At 44.7% G+C, this 26138-nt stretch overlaps 1 non-coding gene across 1 annotated transcript; it reads right to left on the bottom strand.

Annotated features, from left to right (window-relative positions):
• Window positions 1-7664: 7664 nt before the first annotated feature.
• On the bottom strand, window positions 7665-7746 carry TRNAS-UGA. Its single transcript has one exon. It is a non-coding gene; the product is annotated as a tRNA-Ser (tRNA).
• Window positions 7747-26138: the final 18392 nt, after the last annotated feature.

Raw genomic sequence — 26138 nt, 5'->3', positions numbered from 1 at the left:
GATTAAACACATATTATGTGCTAAGCACTGTATTAGCACTTGATAGATACAGCACAGATCACAGATCAGCCAGAGTGCCTGCCCAGAGGGGACTCACAGCCTGAGGAAGAGGGAGAACAGGTATTTAATCCCCATTTTACAGATGAGGAAACTGAGGCCCAGACAAGTGAAGTGACTTGCCCAGGTCAGACAGCTGACAAAGGCTGACTCTCCCTTAGCGCTTAGTACAGTGGTTAGTACATCGTAAGTACTTAACAAATACCACTGTTATCATTATTATTATTGAACTAAGACAATTAGTTTCCCTTTCAGGTCAACGGGGACTGAGTCTCAGAGGGTCTGATGTCCGTCAAGATGAGCCTTTGCCCTAGTTGGATGGGATGAGGCGTTCAGACGATCTTTTCTTTAATATTCATTCACAGAGGCGTTTTTAGCCTTTACTAATTGGTTTGTGAATTTTCTCAGTAGTTAATATTCATCTGCCAAAGCAGAGCATAAATAAATAACTTCAGTTCAAGGACACCTTATTATTACACCATACATCATGATAGAAAATTTAACATTCTTAAACCAGAGAGATGAAATTAGAAACATCTTGAAGCGGCCTACTTGTTATCAATCATGTCATCTTGAACATGTTTAGAAGCCTGCTGCTGGCACCAGGAATAGATGTTTTATTCAAAAGAATGTATTTAAGGGAAATGACAGTGCTTTTCAATTTCAGCCATTCAAAAACAGGAAATCTTTTGCGTCTTCCAGACATTGTAGATGCCAGATTAGGTGCAATTTGGGGGAGACTTGTGGTGTTGAGCGTAGTGTAGGGAACCTGGGCCACTTATTTTGATTTTGTGGGATTTGTCTTTTTTATGTTGTTTTAGTGTCTTACTATTTCATCTTTCCTGATGTGTCTCTTCCCAGTCCATTCTTCCCACCCTGACATTCCTCGAGGACCAGGAACCGTGTCTAATTCCCACTCGTGTATTGTGGATCCTTTCTGGCAATTAGTTTGGTGCTTTGCACGTAGTAAGCACTTGATAAATACTGTCAATACTCCTACTCAAACTGCTACTAAGTTATCCAACTCTCTTGAGTTGCAAATGGCATCAGATCAAACATTTTTGTTGGACCTTTCTGTGCTCTTCGAGTATCTTGAAATCTCACATACTAGTAATCGACCAATCAATCAATTGATCAGTGACATTTATTGAGCACTTACTGTGTGCAGAGCACTGGACTAAGCGCTTGGGAGAGTACACCAGAGTTGGTAGACACGATTCCTGCCCTCGAAGAGCTTCCAGTCTAGAGGAGGAGGCAGACATTAAAATCAATTACAGCTAAGGGAAATGGCAGGATACTAGATTATGGACATAAACTGCTGTTTGGGGACCTTCTTTGAAGAGGGGCTTCCAACTGGGAACGGGGTTCTCCTCCAGAGTCTAAGAAACATACCACTAGTTATCTGTAATTTACTATATCTATAATTCATTTATTTATATTGATGTTTGTTTCCTCCTAGACTGTAAGCTTGTTGTGGGCTGGGAATGTGTCTACCAACTCAGTTGTATTGTATTCTCCCAAGTGCTTAGTACAGGGCTCTGCACACAATAAGTGCTCAATAAATACCACTGATTGATTATTTGATTGATTGATTCTCCATCCCAAGTCTTCTGGCTTTCACGGGAGAGCAGTCTGTTTTCTGGTTTCTGGTATTTGCTGAGCACTAACTGAATGGTGAGCACTGTGTTAAGTGCTGGGGGAAAAACTTAGAGCATCAGAGGCAGTCTCTGAACCACACTCCAGAAACAATCTGCAAAATGGGATCTGGTCTCCTCTGTACAAAAGAGGAAATGGAGGTGCAGAGAGGGTGAATCACTTGGCCAAGGTTACACAGCAGGCCAGTGACAGAGCCAGGACTATGTACTCCATGGAAGAACATTAACGGTGCATCTCCGCCTTCCTTGTCCAAATCCTCCTAAAAGCCTACCTCCCTCAGGGAGCCTTCCTTGATTAATTCACAAAATGTGCTTTCGCGGACATTTCTCAGTTATACCCATTCTACCCACTTGACCATTTATTTATGAGCTGAAATAACCGTATTGGTTGTAGCATGGTCCAGCAGAAAGAGCTCAGGCCAAGGAGTAAGGAGACCCGAATACTAATCTCTGCTCTGACCCAGCCCCGAAGCAGGGGGGTCATCTCCCATTTTACAGATGAGGAAACGGAGGCCCAGAGAGGTGAAGTGACCCACGGTCACCCAGAGGGTCACTAGTGACAGACCTGGGACTGGAATTTGGGTTTCCTGACTCCCAGGCCTGTGATCTTTCTACTAGGCCACTCTGCCTCTCTAATAATAATAATAATAATAATGATGATGGCATTTATTAAGCACTTACTATGTGCAAAGCACTGTTCTAAGCACTGGGGAGGTTACAAGGTGATTAGGTTGTCCCACGGGGGGCTCACAGTCTTAATCCCCATTTTATAGATGAGGGAACTGAGGCACAGAGAAGTTAAGTGACTTGCCCAAAGTCACACAGCTGACAATTGGTGGAGCCGGGGTTTGAACTCATGACCTCTGACTCCAAAACCCGTGCTCTTTCCACTGAGCCATGCTGCTTCCCCTAGCTAGATCACTCATCCCTATTGTGTTTCCAATCAGTGTTTCTCCCTTCCTGTTGTCAGCTTCCTCTAGCCCCTATATTATCTCACCAGTTTGGCCAAGGGAATGGTATTCCAGTGATTTCTACCCTGAGGCCTTGGGCATGCCAAATCACCTAGTGTACACACAAGCAGACCTCGGGTTTGTCTCATTTACTGGCACTTGGATCTAGTCTATAATAATGATGGTATTTGTTAAGCACTTACTATATGCCAAGCACTGTTCTAAGCGCTGGGGTAGATACACGGTAATCAGGTTGTCCCATGTGGGGCTCACAGTCTTAATCCCCATTTTACAGATGAGGTAACTGAGTCACAGAGAAGTTAAGTCACTTGCCCAAGGTCACACTGCAGAAAAGTGGCAGAGCCGGGATTAGAACCCATGTCCTCTGAGTATGCATTTGGATCTGTCCCCGATAAGTATTTGATAGTCACTCTACAGCACTTAGGTACAGACCCATAATTTATTTTAATGCCTGACTTACTCTCTGGATCATAAGCTCCTGGTGGGCAGGGAACGTGTCTGCCAACTCTGTTATAACGTACTCTCCCAGATGCTTACTATAATGCTGTGCACACAGTAAGCACTCAATAAATGTCATCGATTGATTGACTGATTCTGACAGCAGGGGAGTGTACCCTCAGCCACATTGCACAGTCCACTGCTTACATGAGGAAAGCATATCCCCTTTATCAGGTTTTCACCCCCATTTATGTACAACAGTCAACCGATCAATGGAATTTATTGAGCTTTTACTCTGTGCAGAGCACTATACTGAACACTTGGGTGAGGACAATAAACTCCCTACCCTTGTGGAGTTTATAATCTACTGTATACAGGGCACTGTACTAAGCACTTAGGAGAGCATGATAGATAGAGATGATGATTGCTGCTGGCTACCGATCAATCTGCGCATCAAGCAGAAACTCCTCACCCTGGGCTTCAAGGCTGTCCATCACCTCGCCCCCTCCTACCTCACCTCCCTTCTCTCCTTCTACTGCCCAGCCCGCACCCTCCGCTCCTCCACCACTAATCTCCTCACTGTACCTCGCTCTCGCCTGTCCCGCCATCGACCCCCGGCCCACGTCATCCCCCGGGCCTGGAATGCCCTCCCTCTGCCCATCCGCCAAGCTAGCTCTCTTCCTCCCTTCAAGGCCCTGCTGAGAGCTCACCTCCTCCAGGAGGCCTTCCCAGACTGAGCCCCTTCTTTCCTCTCCCCTCGTCCCCCTCTCCATCCCCCCGTCTTACCTCCTTCCCTTCCCCACAGCACCTGTATATATGTATATATGGTTGTACATATTTATTACTCTATTTATTTATTTATTTATTTATTTTACTTGTACATTTCTATCCTACTTATTTTATTTTGTTGGTATGTTTGGTTCTGTTCTCTGTCTCCCCCTTTTAGACTGTGAGCCCACTGTTGGGTAGGGACTGTCTCTATGTGATGCCAATTTGTACTTCCCAAGCGCTTAGTACAGTGCTCTGCACATAGTAAGCGCTCAATAAATACGATTGATTGATTGATTGATTAAAGGAAGAGATTTTAGAGCAAAGTGGCTGGGAATTCTGATGGTATTGACGCCTGTCTACGTGTTTTGTTTTGTTGTCTGTCTCCCCCTTCTAGACTCTGAGCCCGTTGTTGGGTAGGGACCATCTCTATATGTTGCCGATTTGTACTTCCCAAGCGCTTAGTACAGTGCTCTGCACACAGTAAGCACTCAGTAAATACGACTGAACGAATGAATGACTTTATCGTGGGATTTAATCTCATGTTTTAATCTGGCCTAATGGAAAGAGCAGGGATCTTAAAGGCAGAGGACCTGGATTCTAATCCCAGTTCTGCCGCTTGCTTACTATGTGATCTTGGGCAAGTCACCTGACCTCTCTGTGCTTCAGTTCCCTCCTCTGTAAGTCAGAGATTTCACCATCTCCAGTGCTCAGTGCAGGGCTTGGCACAGAGTTCGGTGCTTAGCAAATATCACAATTATCATTATTACAGTTATTATTTTAAATATTCCTGTTCAGCACAGTGGAGCTGTGGTTGCAGCCTGAATCAATCATTCAGTCATATTTATCGAGCTCTTACCATGAGCAGAGAACTGAGCTAAGCACTTGGGAGAGTCCAATATGACAGAGTTGGTAGGCACCTCCCTAACCGCAGTGAGCTGACAGTCTAGAAGGAGAGCGAAGGAAAATGTGAAGTGAGGATGATAACTTCTCACTCGCCAAGGGCTCTGAAGGAAATAGAGAGGAAGTTGATGGGTGCAGGCATAATGTTCCAACTTAATTAGCTCCCAAATCCGTCGCCAGGCTCTAACATCTTTTTGTACCTGAGAAGCAGCATGGCATAGTGGATAGAGCAGTCTTTTAGACTGTGAGCCCACTGTTGGGTAAGGACTGTCTCTATATGTTGCAACTTGTACTTCCCAAGCGCTTAGTACAGTGCTCTGCACACAGTAAGCACTCAATAAATACGATTGATGGATGATGGATAGAGCATGGGCCTGGGAGTCAGAAGGACTTGGGTTCTAATCCAGGTTCTGCCACTTGTCTGCTGTGTGACCTTGGGCAAGTCACTTAACTTCTCGGTGCCTCAGTGACCTCATCTGTAAAATGGGGATTGAGACTTTGGCCCCATGTGGGACAGGGACTATATTAGCTTGTATCCACCCCAGTGCTTACTACAGCTCCTGGCACACAGGAAGTGTTTAGCAAATGCCATAATTATTGTTATAATAATAATAATAATAATCATTAGGATATTTGTTAAGCACTTACTATGTTCCAAGCACTCTTCTAAGCGCTGGGGTAATAATAATAATAATAAGGATGATGGCATTTGTTAAGTGCTTACTATGTGCAAAGCACTGTTCTAAGCGCTGGGGGGGATACAAGGTGATCAGGTTGTCCCACATGGGGCTCACAATCTTAATCCCTATTTTACAGATGAGGTAACTGAGGCTCAAAGAAGTTAAGTGACTTGTCCAGGGTCACACAGCAGACATGTGGCAGAGCGGGGATGAGGTTGTCCCATGTCGGGCTCACAGTCTTAATCCCCATTTTACAGATGAGCTAACTGAGGCCCAGAGAAGTGAAGTGGCTTGCCCACGATCACAGAGCAGACAAGTGGCGGAGCCGGGATTAGAACCTGTGGCCTTCTGACTCCCAGGCCGGTGCTTTATCCACTAGACTAGGAAGAGACAGATTCTGGAGATGGTGTGAAAATAGAACTGGCAGGATTTGGTGACTGAGTGAGTACAGGGGTTGAAGGAGAGGGAAGAGTTAAGGATAGTGGCAGGGTTGTGGGTTTGTGAGACAGAGAGTATAGTGGTATTTATCAACAGTGATGGGAAGGTCGAAGGAAGAATGGGGTTTGAGAGGGAGAAGAGGAAATGGCTGTGGGCATTTGCAGGGCATCAGTCACAGCAAAATGCCGCTTGCTATGCTTCCCGGTCTCTACCTCAGCCTCACTCTACTGTGCTTTGTACTTTTGCAGTTTACTATGTATTACACAGTAAAATGATCAATCAATCATATTTACTGAATGCTGTGTGCAGAGCACTCTACTAAGAGCTTGGGAGAGTACACTCTAACAATATAACAGACACGTTCCCTGCCTACAATGAAGTGCAAGAATGTAAAGCATTCTGCTAATGATGGACATAATCATTTTCAAAGCTCTCAAAATCCCACCTCCTCTTGTATTTACACCCATCCTCGGTACTTATGCATATATGCACAATAAATTGTACATTAAATTAAGAGGCGGCCTGGCCTAGTGGAAAGACCACAGGCCTGGGATTCAGGAGACCTGGGTTCTAATTCCAGCTCCACCATGTGCATTCTGTGTGACCTTGGGCAATTCATTCAATCGTATTCATTGAGCACTTACTGTGTGCAGAGCACTGTACTAAGCGCTGTGGAAGTACAATTCATTCATTCATTCATTCAATTGTATTTACTGAGCGCTTACCGTGTGCAGAGCACTGTTCCAAGTGCTTGGGAAGTACAAGTTAGCAACATGTAGAGACGGTCCCTACCCAACAGCAGGCTCACAGTCTAGAAGGGTGGAGACAAACATCAAAACACGTAAACAAGGCTTCATCATTATAAATAAATAGAATTATAGATATGTACACATCATTAATAAAAATAAATAGAATTATAATTATAAATATGCACACCCCGCAAGTGCTGTGGGACGGGGAGGTGGATAGAGCAAAGGGAGCAAGTTGGGGTGATGGGGAGGGGTGGGAAGGGGGAGTAGAGGAAAAGAGGGAGCTCAGTCTGGGAAGGCCTCCTGGAGGAGGTGAGCTTTCAGTAGGACTTTGAAGGGGGAAAGTGTTACTAGTTTGGCAGATTTGAGGAGGGAGGGCATTCCAGGCCAAAGGTAGGACGTGGGCCAGGGGTCGATGGCAGGACAGGTAAGAACGAGGCACAGTGAGAAGGTTAGTACAAGAGGAGCCGAGTGTGTGGACTAGGCTGTAGAATGAGAGAAGGGAGGTGAGGTAGGAGGGGGCAAGGTGATGGAGAGCTGTGAAGCCAATAGTGAGGAGTTTTTGCTTGATATGGAGGTTGATAGGGAACCCCTGGAGATTTTTGAGGAGGGGGTGACATGCCCAGAACATTTCTGTAGAAAGATAATCCGGGCAGCAGAGTGAAGTATAGACTGAAGCAGAGAGAGACAGGAGGGTGGGAGATCAGAAAGGAGGCTGGTGCCTCCAGGAAGGCCATTTCAATCAGGAAACAGTCCATTAAATTCCCACTCAGATAGATGTGGTACAGGAAAATCATATTTGTGCTCTTCTAAGCGCTTAGTACAGTGCTCTGCATATTCCATTCATTCAATCGCATTTATTGAGCGCTTACTGTGTGCAGAGCACTGTACTAAGCGCTTGGGAAGTGCAAATTGGCAACACATAGAGACGGTCCCTACCCAACAACGAGCTTACAGTCTAGAAGGGAAAGGACAATATTGGCACTTCCGCGCTTGAAAGAAATTTGCTGTGAGCAGGATTCCAACCTGCGTGGGAAAAACCCATTGGATTTCAAGTCCAATGCCTTAACCCCTCGGCCATCACAGCACAGATAGCACTCAATAATAATAACAATAATAATAATAATAATAATAATAATGGTATTTGTTAAGCGCTTACTATGTGCAAAGCACTGTTCTAAGCGTTGGGGAGGTTACCAGGTGATCAGGTTGTCTCACAGGGGGCTCATAGTTTTAATCCCCATTTTACAGATGAGGTAACTGAGGCACAGGAGCCTGATTTCCTGGTACAGCCCAACCCACACACTTTACTCCTCTAATGCCAACCTACTCACTGAACCCTGATGGTAAGGAATTTTTGTTCGATGTGGAGGTGGATGGGCAACCACTGGAAGTTCTTGTGGAGTGGGGAAATGTTTACTGAATGGTTTTGTAGAAAAACGATCCGGCTGCAGCGTGAAGTATGCACTGGAGTGGGGAGAGACAGGAGGCTGGGAGTTCAACAAGGAGGCCGATGCAGTAATCCAGGCAGGATAGAATAAGGGCTTGGATTAACAGAGTAGCAGTTTGGATGGAGAGGAAAGGGAGGATTTTAGAGATGTTGAGATGGTTGAACTGACAGGATTTAGTGATAGATTGAATAAGTGCTGAGAGAGAGGAGTCAAGGATAACGCCATGGTTACGGGCTTGTGAGTCATGAAGGATGGTGGTGCTGTATACAGTGATGGGAAAGTCAGGGGAAGGGCAGGGTGTAGGTGGGAAGATAAGGAGTTCTGTTTTAGACATGTTAAGATTGACTGATATTCACCCCACCTTCAGTCCCTCAAGTGCTTGCTTTTTTTTTTGACATTTATTAAGCACTTACTATGTGCAAAGCACTGTTCTAAGTGCTGGGGAGGTTACAAGGTGATCAGGTTGTCCCATGGGGGGCTCACAGTCTTAATCCCCACTTTACAGATGAGGTAACTGAGGCACAGAGAAGTGAAGTGACTTGCCCAAAGTCACACAGCTGACAATTGGCAGAGCCGGGATTTGAACTCATAGCCTCTGACTCCCAAGCCCGTGCTCTTTCCACTGAGCCACACTGCTTGTTATAGGCAGGGAACATGTCTACCAAGTCTGTTGTACTATCCCAAGCACTTAATAAAGTGCTCTGCACACAGTAAGCACTCAGTAAATACCATCTATTGATTGAGCTCTGACAGTATGCAGAGCACTGTAGTAAGCACTTGGGAAAATTGGTAGACACAATCCCCGACCCCAAGGAGTTTATAGTCTAGAGGAGGAGACAGGCATCAAAATAAATTAGGGATAGGGAAAAAGGGAGAGAATAAGGATATGGACAGAAGTGCGGTGGGGTTAGGGGCGATTGGGAGCGAGGTCATGAGACTTCAGTTCTCTGGCGATCAAATTTAAAACCGCAAAACCCTCGTTAAAGGAGATCCATCAGAATGCAATGGCAGAAGTTGGCGCAAAGTTAAAGAGACCGGCTCTAATCCAAAGAACCATGTCAAAAGTAAACAGGAGGATAATATGCCACCTTCAATGTGCATATCATGTTTACTTGGACTTTTGTAAAGTGGTAATTTATACGATAATCCCACTATACTTTATAATTTAAATGTCAGTTGAAATGTATGCTGACATACAACTGATTAAGAGCAGGCCTCAGTGGCAAATTAATTACTATTTAATCCGGAGGCTGTATTAAGATGCGATGTGATAAAAATAACTTTTTTCAGCAGTCATTTAATTAAAATTCACAAATTATCTCTGCAATTTGGGGGGTTCTGAATGTTTTAGCAAAGGCTAAATAATATCTTGTGTATAATAAAAAGACCTATAAGTAGTCATCTGTCTAAATATCCTCTGCTAGAGAATGGGAGCCATGGATTGGAGATGAGATGTTTCAAATGAAATCACCAATTGACATTTTCAAATGAAAACAAGTGCCAGAAATTTGAGATCAGAGTTTTTTTTGGTGTGTCACCTGTCTGATTTTCTGTTCTCTGATTAGAAACATTTAGGAGAACATTCCTTCTCCCCAACCCCCTGCCTTCCAGTCCAAAACGTCTGGAGGAAAAACCTGTAGATAGAAAACTCTTTCTGGGGTCTGGGAGTAGAACAGGGATTTTATTCCTAAAGGTTTACATAATCCACAACGTTGCTCCATATTTTTTATGGCATTTGATAAGCACTTACTATGTGCCAGGCACTGTTCTAATAGCTGGGGTAAATGGGGTAATTAAGTTGGACACAGTCCATGCATCCTACAAGGGGCTCCCAGCTTTAATCCCCATTTTACAGATGTGGTAACTGAGGCACAGAGAAGCGATGTCCTGCCTCTGGCCTGTAAGGCCCTCCCTCTTCATATCCAATGGACAATTACTCTCTCCACCTTCAAAGCTTTATTGAGGCACATCTTCTCCAAGCGGCCTTCCCTGCCCAAGCCCTCATTTCCTCTTTTCCCACTCCCTTCTGCATGCCGTTATTTGCTCCCTTTATTCACTGCTCCCACCCCCAGAGTTACAGCACATATGTCCATATCCATAATTTCTTTATTTCTATCAATGTCTGTTTCCCCCTCTAGGCTGTGAGCTCGTTGTGATCAGGGAATGTGTCTCCCAACTCTGTTGTATTGTATTTTCCCAATCGCTTTGTACAATGCTCTGTACACAGTAAGCACTCAATAAATATGCTTGATTAATTCATGGACTTGCCTGAACACACACACAAGACAAATGGCATGACTTAGTGGAAAGACCACAGGCTTGGGAGTCAGAAGTCACTGGATTCTAATCCTGCTTCTGCCACTTGATGGTAAAATTGTTATGGGCAGGGAATGTGTCTGCTAATCCTGTTGTATTGTACTCTTCCAAGTGCTTAGTACAGTGCTCTGTGCATGGTAAGCACTCAATAAATACCACTGATTGATTGATCATCTACTTTATGACCATGGGCAAGTCACTTCACTTTTCTGTGCCTCAGTTCCCACCTCTGGGAAATGGGGATTATGACTGTGTGTCCCACCTGGGACATGGGCTGTCTCCAACTTGATTTGCTTGTATCTACCCAGGTGCTTACTAGAGTGCCTGGCACATAGTGAGTGCTTAACGAATACCATGGAAAAATAAAAGCATAAATTAAAAAAAGCAGTGTCCGTGCCTCCAGTGGGCAGGCAGAAATATTCTATTCCTCTGCAACAAACTTACCCTGGCCAGCTGCCTCACGTTGCTTAGCCATAGTCATAGGGGAAATGGGTGAGAGAGTGTGGACTGTTCACTGCAGCTCATCTCCACTACTGGAAAAACCACTGACTCACATGTCTCATCTCCTGTACCCCATGACTGTGTTCTGGAAGCTCCGCCACTTGTCCGCTGTGTGACCTTAAGCAGGTCACTTCACTTCTCTGAGCCTTATGACCTCTTCTGTAAAATGGGGGTTAAGGCCATGAGTCCCATGTGAGACATGGATTTTGTCCAACCTGATTAGCAAGTATCCACCCCGGGGCGTAGTAATAATAATAATAATAATGATAATGGCATTTATTAAGCGCTTACTATGTGCAATACCTGGCATACAGTAAGTGCTTAACTAATACTGTGAAAAAAAATTAGCCTGACTGAGAGCAGGTTTAAGGATGAGCTTGCAATCTCATCCTTGCATGCTTTAACTCTGTCCTCTCTCCTGCCCGGCAAAATTATTTCTCCATCTTTATTGACACCCATGCCCATTGCCCTCGCCAATTGTTCCAGATGTTTAACTCTCTCCTCATACCACCATTGCCCCCATATCCCTCATCTCTTATCCCTGATGACCTGGCCACCTACTTTATTGAGAAAATTGAAATGATCAGACATGATCTCCCTAAAATCTCAATCTCCCCCGCTCCTCTCCAGTTCCTCCCTCCTCCTGCCCCTTCTTCAACTCTCCCATCTTTTCCAGCAGTATCTCAAGAGGAGGTCTCCTGCCTTCTCTCAAAATCCACCCCCTCCACCTGTGCATCTGACCCCATTCCTTTGCACCTTATCAAAACATTTGCCCCCTCCCTTCTTCCCTCCGGGACCGGCAACTTCAACTGTTCACTCTCCAATGACTTCTTCCCCTCTCCTTTCACACATGCCCGTGTCTCTCCTATCCTAAAAAAAACCCTCCCTTGACCCCACTGCTTCCTCCTGTTATCACCCCCTTTCCCTCCTACCATTCCTCTCTAAACTCCTTGAGACAAGTTGTCTATCATCATCATCAATCGTATTTATTGAGCACTTACTGTGTGCAGAGCACTGTACTAAGCTCTTGGGAAGTACAAGTTGGCAACATAAAGTTGTCTACACCATTGACAGTTCCTCTCCCCAGAGTTTCTCCTTGACCCTCTCCAATATGACTTCTGTCTGCTTCACTACACTGAAACCACCCTCTCAAACGTCACAAATGATCTCCTTCTTGAGAAATCCAACTGCCTCTATTCCATCCTAATTTTCTGTCACAACCATCCCACTATGGACAGCCTCATCTTCCACATATCTATCACACCGCCATGGAAATTCTAATCTGGTCTTCACATTATAGGCAGGCCAGAGGTGTTTTCTTGCCTTGCATTTACATGATCTACTAGAGAACACAGCAATAGATTTAGATCAAGAGCCTCTTTGGAATTCACAAGTGGTGGCGACGCCAGTGGGGTAGTAGTGGGGGCTAGCAGTGAAAAATTGGAAAGCTCCCTGAGTGGGAAGCAGAGTCCGTATTCACAGGGACCTGGGATGGGAAAGGGATGACTCTGAAGAGATTGAGGCGTTCAAATAGGCATCCACAGGCCACCATTATCTCTCTCCCTGACTCAGGAGGCCAAATGGTGGAAACCCACTCTGGAAACTCTTACTACTCCTGTACCTCGATCTCATCTATCTCGTCACTGACCTCTCTCCCACATCCTGCCTCTGGCCTGGAACGCCCTCCTCCCTCATATCTGACAATTACTTTCCTCCCTTTCAAAGCCTTAGTGAAGCAAGAGGCCTTCTCTGACTAAGCCCTCCTTTCGTCTTCTCCCACTGTCTTCTGCGCCGCCCTGACTTGCTCCGTTTATTCATCCCCTGTCCCAGCCCCGCAGCACTTATGTACATATCTGTCATGTATTTCGTTACATTAATGTCTGTTTCCCCCTTAGATTGTAAGTTTGTTGTGTGCAGGGAATGTGTCTTATCTTGTACTTTCCCAAGTGCTAGTACAGTGCATTGCACATGGTAAGCGCTCATTAAAGATGATTGAATGACTGACAGAGTGACTACTAGAAATAGCCATCAGGAACAAAGATAGCTCAGTAACCATCCACATTCCCCTCAACATTCATTTCCTTAATTCTCAATGATAAAGGACAAAATCCCTTGGTCCCCAGGACCATTTTTCTTAAGGCAGGAATAAGGCCAAAACATTTTTTTGTCGTGCATTTTCATTAGCACTCAGGATGGATTTCAACCATTCAAGAACTCTTTTTCAAAAAGCCTTTTGAGAAGACATTTCTGTTTGTCGGTATGTAATGGTGAGAACTCCAAGTGAGAGAAATTACAAAAGCTCTTTTGTTGCCCCAGGTTCTTGTACCAATGCACATCCACATTCGGGAAATAACATATATTGGAGGTTCTTTATTTTCCTGACAACCGTAGTATCAAGATGACTCAGACTGAGTCATTATTGAGTGCTTACAGCATGCAGAGCACTGTAATGAGTATTTGGGAGAGTATATTACTGCAGTTCCCTCCTGGACCCCCTCCAATCTGACTTCTATCTCCTTCTCTCCACTGACGCCACCCTCTCAAAGGTCACCGGTAATCTCCTTCTTGCCAAATTTAACGGTGTCTACTCCATCCTAATCCTCCTCGACCTCTCAGCTGCCTTCGACCCTGTGGACCACCCAAGTAGACATAGTCTACTATTATATGGAACGAAGACCCACTGGTGAGCTGGGATTAGAATCCAGGTCCTTCTGACGCCCTGGCCCGTGCTGTATTTACTAAGCTACTCTGCATCTCAAATTATTTGCATGACACTTGGTGAATGCTTAAGACATACCATTAAAGCAAAAATGCTTTGAAGTATGGGAAGCAGCATGGCTTAGTGGCAAGAGCACGGGCTTGGGAGTCAGAGGTCATGGGTTTGAATTCCGACTCCACTGCTTATCAGCTGTGTGACTTTAGGCAAGTCTCAGCTTCCCTGGGCCTCAGTTACATCTGTAAAATGGGGATGAAGACTGTGAGCCCCACGTGGGACAATCTGATTACTTTGTATTTACCCCAGCGCTTAGAACAGCGCATGGCACATAGTAAGCGCTTAACAAATGCCATTATTATATTACTGTTATTAAGCATTGGGCTCTGGTGAGCCCAAGATGGTAATAATATAAACAGTAATGATAGTATTTGTTATATGCTTACTATGTGCCAAGCACTGTTCTCAGTGCTGGGGTGGATAGAAGCTAATCAGGTTGGACTTGTACTTCCCAAGCACTTAGTACACTGCTCTGCACACAGTAAGCACTCAATAAATATGATTGAATGAATGAATGACACAATCCCTGTCTCACATGAGGCTTACACTCTTAGTGACAAGGTCCCTGCCTCACCCCCAGAGTCAGAATTTTAGTAGATTGGGCAATTTCCCAGGGCTTGATATCCAGTCAACAAGGCTTCTGCTCCAGGGGTTACCAACGGCTTGCTCCCCAAGGATGACTGAAAGGGGGGTGCTGTTGGGAACCCAGGACCCGGTCCCTTTGCATGAGTGGGAGTGAGCCTACATAATCGAAAGGATGGAATTGCCTCCAACTGGGGCATCCAGGATGCCTGGCAAACTGTCCAAGATGTGTTTCGACAGCTCTTCCTCTTTGAATTTCATCCTAGCAGATTGGTTTGGTGGCAGCATATGGTGCCAGTGAGGGTTTAGTGTTTGTGTGTAATTTTATCCACACCAACATTATATTGATACATAAAGAAGAAGGAGAACTCAAAAATAAACTGGGCATTTGGGGGAGCTGTATTCATTTGAATCAAACCAACTTAATTGATTATGATTTTTAAAAAAATGCTTACTTTGTGCTGAGCACTGTACTAAGTGCTGGAGTAGATACAAGCTAATCAGTTTGGACACAATCCCTATACCACATGGGGCTCACAGTCTAGGAAGGAGGGAGTAGGATTTAATTCCCATTTTATAGATGAGGTAACTGAGGTTCAGAGAAGTGAAGTGACTTGCCTAAGGCCACACAGCACACATAGAAGCAGCATGACATAGTGGATAGAGCACGGGCCTGGGAGTCAGAAGGTCATGGGTTCTAATCCCAGCTCCACCATGTGTCTGCTATGTGACCTTGGGCAAGTCACTTTACTTCTCTGTGCTTCAGTTACCTCATCTGTAAAATGGGAATTGAGACTCTGAGCCCCACGTGGGCCAGAGACTTTGTCCAACCCGATCTGCTTGTATCCACCCCAGCACTTAGTACAGTGCCTGGAACATAGTAAGTGCTGAACAAATACTACAGTTATTATTATTTTCCTTACTAAGTGGGAGAGTCAGGACTAGAACCCAGGTCCTCTGACTCCTAAGCCCATGCTCTTTCCACAAGGCCACTCTGCTTCTTGATTCTTTCAAATCCATTCTGACTTCTGGATATCCCCCTGATTTTTGTTTTGATTTTGTGTATTTGTGTGTGTGTGTGACTTCACTGTGACTCAGTTTCTCAGCTGTAAAATGGGGAATAAATACCTATTCTCCCTCTTCCTTAGACTGTGAGTTCCATGTGGGACAGGCACTGTGTCCAAGTTAATTAACTTGTACGTATCCTAGTGTTTAGAACAGGGCTTGATCCATAGCAAGCACAAGTACCGTAAAACACCAAGCACTGTATTAAGCACTAGGTTAGATACAAGATAATCAGGTTGGACATAGTCCCTGTCCTTTCTTGGTCTCACAGTCTCAGTAGAATGGAGACTAAATATTTAATCCCCATTATACAGATGAAGAAACTGAGGCCCAGAGAAATGAAGTGACTTACCCAAGGTCACACAGCAGGCAGCTGGCCGAGCCAGAATTAGAATCCAGGTCCTCTGACTCCTGGGCCTGGACTCGTTCCACTAGACCATGCTGCCTGTCCTTGTCTTTTCTGTTGTTTGAGCATTTTATTGCTTCAGGGTCTGTCATCAGATGCTTATGTTCTTAGACTCCCATGAGGCCCAGGAATCGTGTCTAAATTCCAGATTGAAGATCTCCCAGCTCTAATTTTTAGCCTCATGTTTAAGACTTTCGTTCCCACGTTACCGACACTAATAATTTCCTATTCAATCGAAAAACTTAATAGGCTGCAAAAATTTGATAAGACAATTTAATTGTGAGCATTTACACATCTGCTCAATAGAGACCTATTCCTCATAAAGGCGGTAGGCAAGTGATCGTGGAGGCACTTCATTAAAGACCTAAAACAATGGAACCAGACTCTAGAACTTCTGTAGGCAGAAACCTGTGACAGATTTTCATGAATTTCCCTCCTTTCATGGGTCTAATTTATGAAGACTTTTCAACTACAAATTCTTTGAGGGCAGTGATTATGCTTACTCATTCTGTTGTACCCTCCTTAGCACTTAGCACAGTGCTCTTCACACTGTAAATACTACTGATTGAATGAGAAGCTCTCCCCTGCATTCTGAGTAGCCCATGGATTTCTTTCATTCTTTCATTCAATCATATTTACTGAGTGCTTACTGTGTGCAGAGCACTGTCCTAAGCGCTTGGAAAGCACAGTTCAGCAACAGACAATCCCTACCCAACAACAGGCTCACAGTCTAGAAAGAGGGATATTTCAAAAGCACCTTCTGTAGAGGATGATAGGAGTGGCGGCATGGCCCAGAGTCTAGTCTCAGTCCTGCCACTAGCCTTGCTGTGTGATCTTGGGTAAGTAACTTAAGCTCCCTGGGCTGCCATTTCTTCCTCTGCAAAATAGGGATTAAGTGGCTGTGCTCACTCCCTCTTAGGGCTGGGAATGTGTCTGCTCATTCTTTTGTACTCTCCCAGGTGCTTAGTACAGTGCTCTGCATACAGTCAGTGCTCAATAAATATCATTTAGAGAAGCAGATAATATTTAGAGAATATAGAGAAGCAGCGTGGCTCAATGGAAAGATCAAGGGCTTGGGAGTCAGAGGTCATGGGTTCAAATCCTGGCCCTGCCGATTGTCAGGTGTGTGACTGTGGGCAAGTCACTTAACTTCTCTGTGCCACAGTTACCTCATCTGTAAAAGGTGGATGAAGACTGAGCCCCACATGGGACAACCTGATCACCTTGTATCATCCCCAGCACTTAGAACAGTGCTTTGCACAAAGTAAGCACTTAACAAATGCCATTATTATTATCATTGATTGATTGGATTTTGAGCCCTGGGTGGGTCAGGAATTACGCCTGGTCTCAGTCTGTCAATAAATAGCATTTACTGAACGTCTGCTCTATGCACTCTGCTACGCACTTGGAGACAGATGAAACAGAGAAGTAATAATTTCCTTGCCCATAAGGAACATACACTTTTTTATGGTACTTGCTAAGTGCTCACTGGGTGCCAGGCATTGTACTAAGCATGGTAAGTGCTTTATGACTTTAAGCTCCTCCTGGGCAGAGAATGTGTCTACTAACTCTGTCATGTTGTCCTCTCTCAAGTGCTTAGTTCAGCACTCTGCCCACAGTAGGTGCTCAATAGATGTCATTGATTGATTGAATGATTGAGCTAACTCTAGGCCTGGCTCCTTTAAGGCCTGGATCCTATCCTCTCCCTCCCTCTCTCCATTCTTCCCTCCCTCCTTCGCTACCTCATCTTTTGCATTCATATCTTGTTTCCCAGGGAAATAGTAGCCTCCTTCTTTGTCTACCCATACTCATCCCCTGGACCTTTTTCCTATTTCCTTTCCCCCTTACCTTTGACTATTTTTAAAATAATCAGCGATTTCTTGCCTTCCTACCAAAGCACCTAGATTTCCCCATTCTTCCAGTTATATCAGTCCATCTCCATCCCTTTCTTCTCTCTTCCCCTCCCACAGTTCCCTGCTCTGAACCTTGAGGTAAACATTAATCAATAGTTAGTCCTGGGACCTTGGATACCTTCGGGGAACTAGGTGAAACGAGGGAGTCTCATGTTTGCAACACCAAGGTCTTATTGGGTCTCGAGGAGATGGGCGTGGTCAGCATCATCATAGATGGTACTTATTGAGCACTTACTGTGTGCAGAGCACTGTACTAAGTGCTTGGGGGAGGACAACACAAGAGGGTTGGTAGACACATTCCCTGCCCTCAGGGTCAAAGATGAGCTGGGAGAGCAGAGTGTGATCTCTGTGGAGTTGGTGGGGGCATGGGACAGGAAGTTAGAGGGGGAGAAGCAGCGTGGCCTAGTAGATAGAGCATGGGCCTGGAAGTCAAAAGGACTTGGTTCTAATCCTGTCTGTTGTGTGACCTTGGGTAAGTCACAACTTTCTCTGTGACTCAGTTCCCTCATCTGTAAAATGGGGATTAAGACGGTGAGCCCTATGTGGGACAGGGACTGTTTCCAACCTGAATATCTTGTATCTACCTCAGCGCTTAGAAGAGTCCCTGGCACATAGTCAGTTCTTGACAAATACCTCAATTATTATTATTATTATTAGAAGTTTGGACAGAAACGGGAGCAGGGAACTGGACCATTTCCTTGGGTGGCTTATTGGCCAGAAATTTTACTAGTGTGAAAACAGAAGAGGAACTGGGAGAAGCAGATGGGTGAGGCGGCCTCTATTCACTTCAAAATATTTTTAAGCTTCTGTAGTCCTTGATTAATGTCATTTGGGGAAGAAAAAAACAGATAAGCTCTTAAAAGTCCTCTTGGGAGGCTTTGGAAAACCTGAATACGTCTGAATACGAAATTGTCCATTATGCCATCTTTGTGGGTGGCAGCTTTGTTTTGGGAACATTTTGACGTTTTGTGACTCAAAATTCGTTCCTTCATACTCTTCTGTCCTCCTTTACAACACTTGATGTTTTTAGCAGTCTGTATCAATGCTGCTTTGAGTTTGAATCAGCTCCCACCTCTCCTTTTCTTCCTCTTAACATCACTTGGAGAGTTTTTATCTCTTTGAAAGCGTCGCCATTTACATTTGCGGGTGCATTGCTCTGCATCTGCTACTTTGCACCCGCCCTGCAATGTTTTTAACACAAAGTTCCATCAGTATTCTGATTTTAAATCTCTGTAATTCTCTTTATGCAATTAAAGTGGGGCGTTATGATTTTCTCCTGATTTGGTATTAAATGATTCAAGATAATCAAGTTGGACGCAGTCCAGGTCCCATGTGGGGCTCACAGTTGTAATCCCCATTTTACAGATGAGGTAACTGAGGCACAGAGAAGTGGCTTGCCCCAAGTCCAACAGGGGACAAGTGGCGGAGCCGAGATTGGAACCCAGGTCCTTTTGACTCACAGGCCCGTGCTTTTTCCACTAGGCCACACTGCTTCTAATTGTTGCCAACTTGTACTTCCCAAGCACTTAGTACAGTGCTCTGCACACAGTAAGCACTCAATAAATACGATTGAATGAATGAATGAATTGTGGTATTTATTAAGTACTTATTATGTGTCAAGCCCTGTACTAACCATTGGGTAACATGCAAGATAATCAGGCTATCTGATTATCTTGCCCCCTTCTAGACTGTGAACCCGCTGTTGGGTAGGGACCATCTCTATATGTTGCCAACTTGTACTTCCCAAGTGCTTAGTACAGTGCTCTGCACACAGTAAGCGCTCAATAAATACGATTGAATGAATGAATGAATGAAAGGTCCCACATGGGGCTCACAGTCTAAGTAAGAAGAAGAACAGGTATTGAATCCCCATTTTGCAGATTAAGGAAGTGAGGCACAGAGCAGTTAAGTGGCATACAGCAGGCACTTCGTGGAGTCGGAATTAGAACCCAGTTCCTCCGACTCCCAGGCCCGGGCTCTTTCTACTAGGCCACGCTGCTTCTCTTAGAATTTTAGGTGGGGAAGATATTTAGAGAAATACATGTTTTGGTTCCCTTTGGGATTGATAAATCTTTATTGTCCCTGATTAATTTTTCTTCTCCCCACAACCATCACTTAACCATTTCTGCACCAATCAGACAGCGGTATTTATCGAGCGGTTAACTGTATATAGATAACCGAGTGTTTGGGAGAGGACAGTAGAGTAGGTAGACATGATCCCTGCCCGCAAGAAACCTTTAATCTGGTGGGGGAGACAGTCATTTAATTAAATTACAGGAAGGGGAAACAATGGAGTATAAAGATATATTCATAAATGATGTGGAGATACTGCGAGAGTCCAGATAACAAGAATAATAATAATAATAATAATAATGTATTTGTGATGCACTTTGTATGTGCCAAGCACTGTCAAGCACTTAGTACAGTGCTCTGCACACAGTAAGCGCTCAATAAATACGATTGAATGAATGAATGTTCTAAGCACTGGAGGAGATACAAAGTAAGCAGGTTGTCCCACGTGGGGCTCACAGTCTTAATCCTCATTTTCCAGATGAGGTAACTGAGGCCTGTATATATGTATATACGTTTGTACATATTTATTACTCTATTTATTTATTTATTTTACTTGTACATATCTATTCCATTTATTTTGTTAATATGTTTGGTTTTGTTCTCTGTCTTCCCCTTCTAGACTGTGAGCCCACTGTTGGGTAGGGACCGTCTCTATATGTTGCCAACTTGTACTTCGCAAGCCCTTAGTACAGTGCTCTGCACACAGTAAGCGCTCAATAAATATGATTGATTGATTGATTGATTGATTAAGTGACTTGCCCAAAGTCACACAGCTGACAAGTGGTGGAGCAGGATTTGAACCCATGACCTCTGACTTCCAAGCCTATGCTCTTTCCACTAAGGCACACTGTTTCTCTGAAACTCATGTATGCACAACCACCTGTAACAGTTTTGTACATATTGACGTACATAGCCTACTATTTAAGCAAAAACCTATATACATATTTACAGCTTGACTTCTTTCTCCTAACCATTTCTCCTTCCTCCTCCTCCTAGCTCTAAACTATTTAACTTTATGTCTCCCCTGCTACCTTGTAAGCTCCTTGAGGGCAGAGTTCATGTCTACTCAGACTGTGATTCCCCTGTGGGACAGGGACTGTATCCAAACTGATTATCTCATATCTAACCCATCATTTAGTAAAGTGCTTGAAACTTAGCAAGTGCTTAACTGATACCACTCACTCTCCTGTAATAACAATAATGATGATGGTATTTGCTAAGTGCTTACTATGTGCCAAGCACTGTTCTAAGTGCTAGGATAGATACAAGGTCATCAGGTTGTCCCACATGGGACTCACAGTCTTAATCCCCATTTTACAGATGAGATAACTGAGGCACAGAGAAGTTAAGTGACCTGCCCAAAGTCACATAGCCGAAATGTGGTGGAGCTGGGATTAGAACCCATGACCTCTGACTGCCAAGCCCGTGCTCTTTCCATTGAGCAACACTGCTGCTGCTGCTCTGTACTCTTCCAAGTGCTTAGTACAGTGCTTTGCATTCAATAAATACTACTGATTCTCAAATGCTAAGGTATGCAATGGGATCATATTCAACAGACCATAATGGATTTTTTATGATATATGTTAAATTCTTACTATGTGTCACACACTTTACTAAGTTCTGGGATATATACAAGAAACTCAGGTTGGGCACAGTCCGTGTCCCACTTGAGGCTTGCAATCTTAATCCTCATTTTACAGATGAGGTAACTGAGGTACACAGAAGTGAAGTCACTTGTCTAAGGTCACACAGCAGACAAGTGGCAGGATTCGAACCTCTGACCCTCAGGCCCTTGATCTATCCATTAGGCAACACTGCTTCTCATTAGGCCACATTGCTTCTGTATAGAGGAAATCAGTGATTCTTAAACTATACTCACTGAGTTGTGGTCAGTTATTATTTTTTTTCACTGGGAAAATCTCATTCCAAGTCTACCACTCCAGGCTCAACCTTCTCCTACTCCTACTCTTTCTCTTAATTTCTCACTTCTCCATCCTATCTCTCCCTCCCTTCTGAGTTACCCACGCACTTAGGTCTGTAAGTGTAGACTGTAAGATCATTGTGGGCAATTAATTTCACTGTTTATTGTCGTAGTGTATAGTCCCAAGCACTTACTACAGTGCTCTGCATACAGTAAGTGCTCAATAAATACGATTGAATGAATGAATAAGAACTCTGTTCCTCCCCCAAAACCCAATCTCATGGCACTTAATTATATAACATTATACTCTAATGCTTTTTCTATCTGAAATTTATTTTAATGTCTGTCTCCCCCACTAGATTGCAAGCTCCTTGAGGACAGGGATTGTTTCTACCGAATAATAATAATAATTGTGCTATTTGTTAACTGCTTACTATGTGCCCAGCATTGTAATAAGGGTGGGGTGGATACAAGCAAATTGAGTTGGATTCAGTCACTGTCTTGCTTGGGGCTCACAGTCTAAATCCCCATTTTACAGGTGAGGGAGCTGAGGCCCTGAGAAGTGAACTGACTTGCCTAAGGCCACACAACAGACAAGTGGTGGAGCTGGGAATAGAACCCATGACCCTCTGACTCCCAGGGCCGTGTTCTGTCCACTATGACATGCTGCTTCCCTACTCTGTTGCATCGTATGCAACCAAATGGGAAGCCGTGTGGCCTAGTGGAAAGAGCATGGGCCTAAGAGTCAGAGGACCTGGGTTCTAATTCCAGCTTAGCCACTTGACTGCTGGATGCCTTAGGTAAGTCACTTCACTTCTCCGTGCCTCAGTTCTCTCATCTGTAAAATGGGCATTAAAACTGTGAGCCCCACATAGGAAATGGACTACGTCCAACCTGATTAGCTTGTATCTATCCCATCATCATCATCATCATCATCATCATCATCATCATCATCAGTGGTATTTATTGGGTGCTTACTATTGAGAAGCAGCGTGGCTCAGCGGAAAGAGCACGGGCTTTGGAGTCAGAGGTCATGGGTTCAAATCCCAGCTCCGTCAATTGTCAGCTGTGTGACTTTGGGCAAGTCACTTAACTTCTCTGTGCCTCAGTTACCTCATCTGTAAAATGGGGATGAAGATTGTGAGCCCCATGTGGAACAACCTGTTGTATCCCCCCAGCGCTTAGAACAGTGCTTTGCACATAGTAATCGCTTAACAAATACCATTATTATTATTATTATTATTACTATGTTCAGAGCATTGCAATAAGAGCTTGGGAGAGTGCAATACAATCAAGAGTTGGCAGACACATTCCCTGCTCCTCAGAGAGTTTACTCTGCCACTTAGTACAGTGCCTGGCACACAGTAAGTGCTTAACAAATGCCATTTAAAAAAAATCCCTTGGGACAGTGTTCTGTATGCAGAAAGCACTCAGTAAATAACACCGTTTGATTGATTAATTAACCTCTGACCAAATCTGTAATCCTACATTCCCTTTTGCCTCCATGGCAGCTCCTCTGGTCGGCCTGCCAGCGTGGCAGACTCAATATGTCCAAAACCAGAACTCTCGCCTTCTTGCACATCTCTTCCAAGGTGTCTTACCCAACTGAATCCTCATTTCCTCTTCTCCCACTCCCTTCTGCATCACCCTGGCATTTGGATTCGCACCCCTTTTCTTTCCCCATCCCTCAGCCCCACAGAACTTACGTCCGTAGCCATCATTTATTTTTTTATATTGATGTCCGTCTCCCCCCGCTAGAATGGAAGATCACTGTGGGCAGGGAACACATCTACCAACTCTGCTAAATTGTACCCTTCCAAGAGTTTAGGACAGTGTTCTGCACACAGAAAGCACTCAGTAAGTACGATAGTTTGATTAATAGATTGATTAGCTAGATGACTGTGCTTCCAGCCTCTCCCATGTCAATCTACTTTTCATTCTTCTGCTCTTCTCCCTGTGCCTCTCCCTCTCCCTTCCCCTCTCTCCTCCATTCATTCATATTCATTGAGTGCTTACTGTGCACAGAGCACTGTACTAAATGCTTGGGAATGTATGACAATAAACAGTGACATTCCCTGCCAACAATGAGCTCACTGTCTAGAGTCGGGGAGACAGACATCAGTACAAATTAGGGGCTGGGATGGGGGAAGAGCAAAGGGAGCCACTCAGGGCGAAGGGATTGGGAGATGAGGAAAAGTGGGGCTTAGTCTGGGAAGACCTCTTGGAGGGGATGGGCCTTCAATAAGACCTTGAAGCAGGTGAGAGAGGTTGTCTGTCGGATTAGGGGAGGGAGGGGGTTCCAGGCCAGAGGCAAGACACTCTACCTTTTCCAACTGAAGGCCCACCCCTATTCCACTTTGCAATACAGAAATAGCCCCTTCCCCATTCCAATTTTGTTTTATGACATTCGTTAAGTGCTTACTACGTGCCGGTCACTGTACTAAGGACTGAGATAGATACAAGCTAATCAGGTTGGCACACAGAGAAGCAGCATGGCATAGTGGATAGAGCATGGGCTGGGGAGGCAGCAGGTCATGGGTTCTAATCTTGGCTCCACCACCTGTCTGCTGTGTGACCTTGGACAAGTCACTTCACTTTTCTGGACCTCGGTTACCTCATCTGGAAAATGGGGATTGAGACTATGAGCCCCACATGGGACAAGGACTGTGTTCAAACCGATTTGCTTGTATCCACCCCAGCATTTAGAACAGTGCCTGGCACATAGTAAGCGCTTAACAAATACCTTAATTATTCATTATTATTATTATTTATGTCTCACATGGCGCTCAGAGCCTTAATCCCCATTTCACAGATGAGGGAACTGAGGCCCAGAGAAGCAAAGTGACTCGCCCAAGGTCACACAGCCGACGGGTGGTGGAGTTGGCATTAGAACCGAGGTCCTCTGATTCCCAGGCCCCTGTAATCCCCTATGACCCCTTTCCTTTTGTGTATTTGGTGTGGGAATTTGGCCACTGGAGGCAATTAGGATGCCAAGGCTGTGCACACGGAGCCCAGACTAAAGCAGACTGAGGTACTGCACCTATCTACATTGTCACATTCTGTTACCTGGTCAGCAGCCCATGCTACCAGTGAGGGAAGGGGAGACAAAGATGTGGAGAACCAAGTCAAGGAGGGATGTCAGAAAGGGCGGGGCACCTGAATTGTCTTCCCACCAAACAAGCTGGTGTTCAGTAACAATAGCCACGGGTAAAGACGAGTTCCTTCTTCCACTTATCACAGTGCACAGGCTGGCTGCTGTGTGCTTTCTGAGCCGGGAGATGAATTTCAATTTGGGCTTCATATTTTCTGTTGCAGATTGAATGCAACTCCCTTAAAAAGAACAAGCTTCAGCTTTCACAAAAGAAAGATTAATTTGCTTGCAATTAATGTCGAGAAAACAAAAGATAAAAATAGTTGTATCCTTCTTAGGGCCATTTGCAAGCAAATCATTTGTGAAGTTTTTAATTCCCTTTTAACTTTATTTAAGCATTGGGGGGCCTGGTAGAGTAGAGGTTTGTTGTGGAAATTCACACCCACCTTTCTCACGCAGGCTGAATGTGGCCTTGGTGGACACAGTGAATTGAGTAAAGTAACACATCCTATTCTGCCTTGATTTCTGTTTCAGCCTCCTTACTGACTTCCCTGCCTTCTGTCTTTCCCCACTCCAGTCCATACTTCACTCTGCTGCCGGGATCATTTTTCTAGAAAACATTCAGGCCATGTTTCCCCACTCCTCAAGAATCTCCAGTGGTTGCCCATCCACCTCTGTGTCCAACAAAAACTCCTCACTATCGGCTTCAAAACACTTAATCACCTTGCCCCCTCCTACCTCACCTCGCTACTCTCCTACCACAACCCAGCCCGCTTCGCTCCTCTCATGCTAACCTTCTCACTGTACCTCCATCTCATCTATCTCGCCGCTAATCCCTTGCCCACGTACTGCCTATGGCCTGAAACGCCCTCCCTCCTCATATCCAACAGATGATTTCTCTCCCCCCCTTCAAAGCCTAATTGAAGGCCCATCTCCTCCAAGAGGCCTTCCCTGACTAAGCCATCCTTTCCTCTTCTCCCACAATTGTTAGTCATATTTACTGAGCACTTACTGTGTGCAGAACACTGTACGAAGCGCTTGGGAGAGTGCAATATTACAGTGTAACAGACACATTCCCTGCCCACAATGAGCTTACAGACTAGAGAGGGAGAAAAACATTAATATAAATAAAGAAATTACAGATACATTGTTGTTGATGGTATTTGTTAAGTCCCTACTATGTGCCAGGAACTGTACTAAGCACTGGGATAGATATGAGTTAATCAGGTTGGACACAGTCCCTGTCCTTCATAGGGCTCACAGTCTTAAATTCCCATTTTACAGATGAGGTAACTGAGGCCCAGAGAAGTGAAGCGACGTGCCCAAGTTCCCACAGCAGACAAGTGGCAGAGCGGGGATTAGAATCCGTGTCCTCTGACTCCCAGCC

The sequence above is a fragment of the Tachyglossus aculeatus genome, chromosome X1, assembly GCF_015852505.1.
Source record: "Tachyglossus aculeatus isolate mTacAcu1 chromosome X1, mTacAcu1.pri, whole genome shotgun sequence".
NCBI lineage: Eukaryota > Metazoa > Chordata > Mammalia > Monotremata > Tachyglossidae > Tachyglossus > Tachyglossus aculeatus.
The sequence above is the reverse complement of the archived record's forward strand: the minus strand, read 5'-3'. Positions and strand labels throughout refer to the sequence as shown.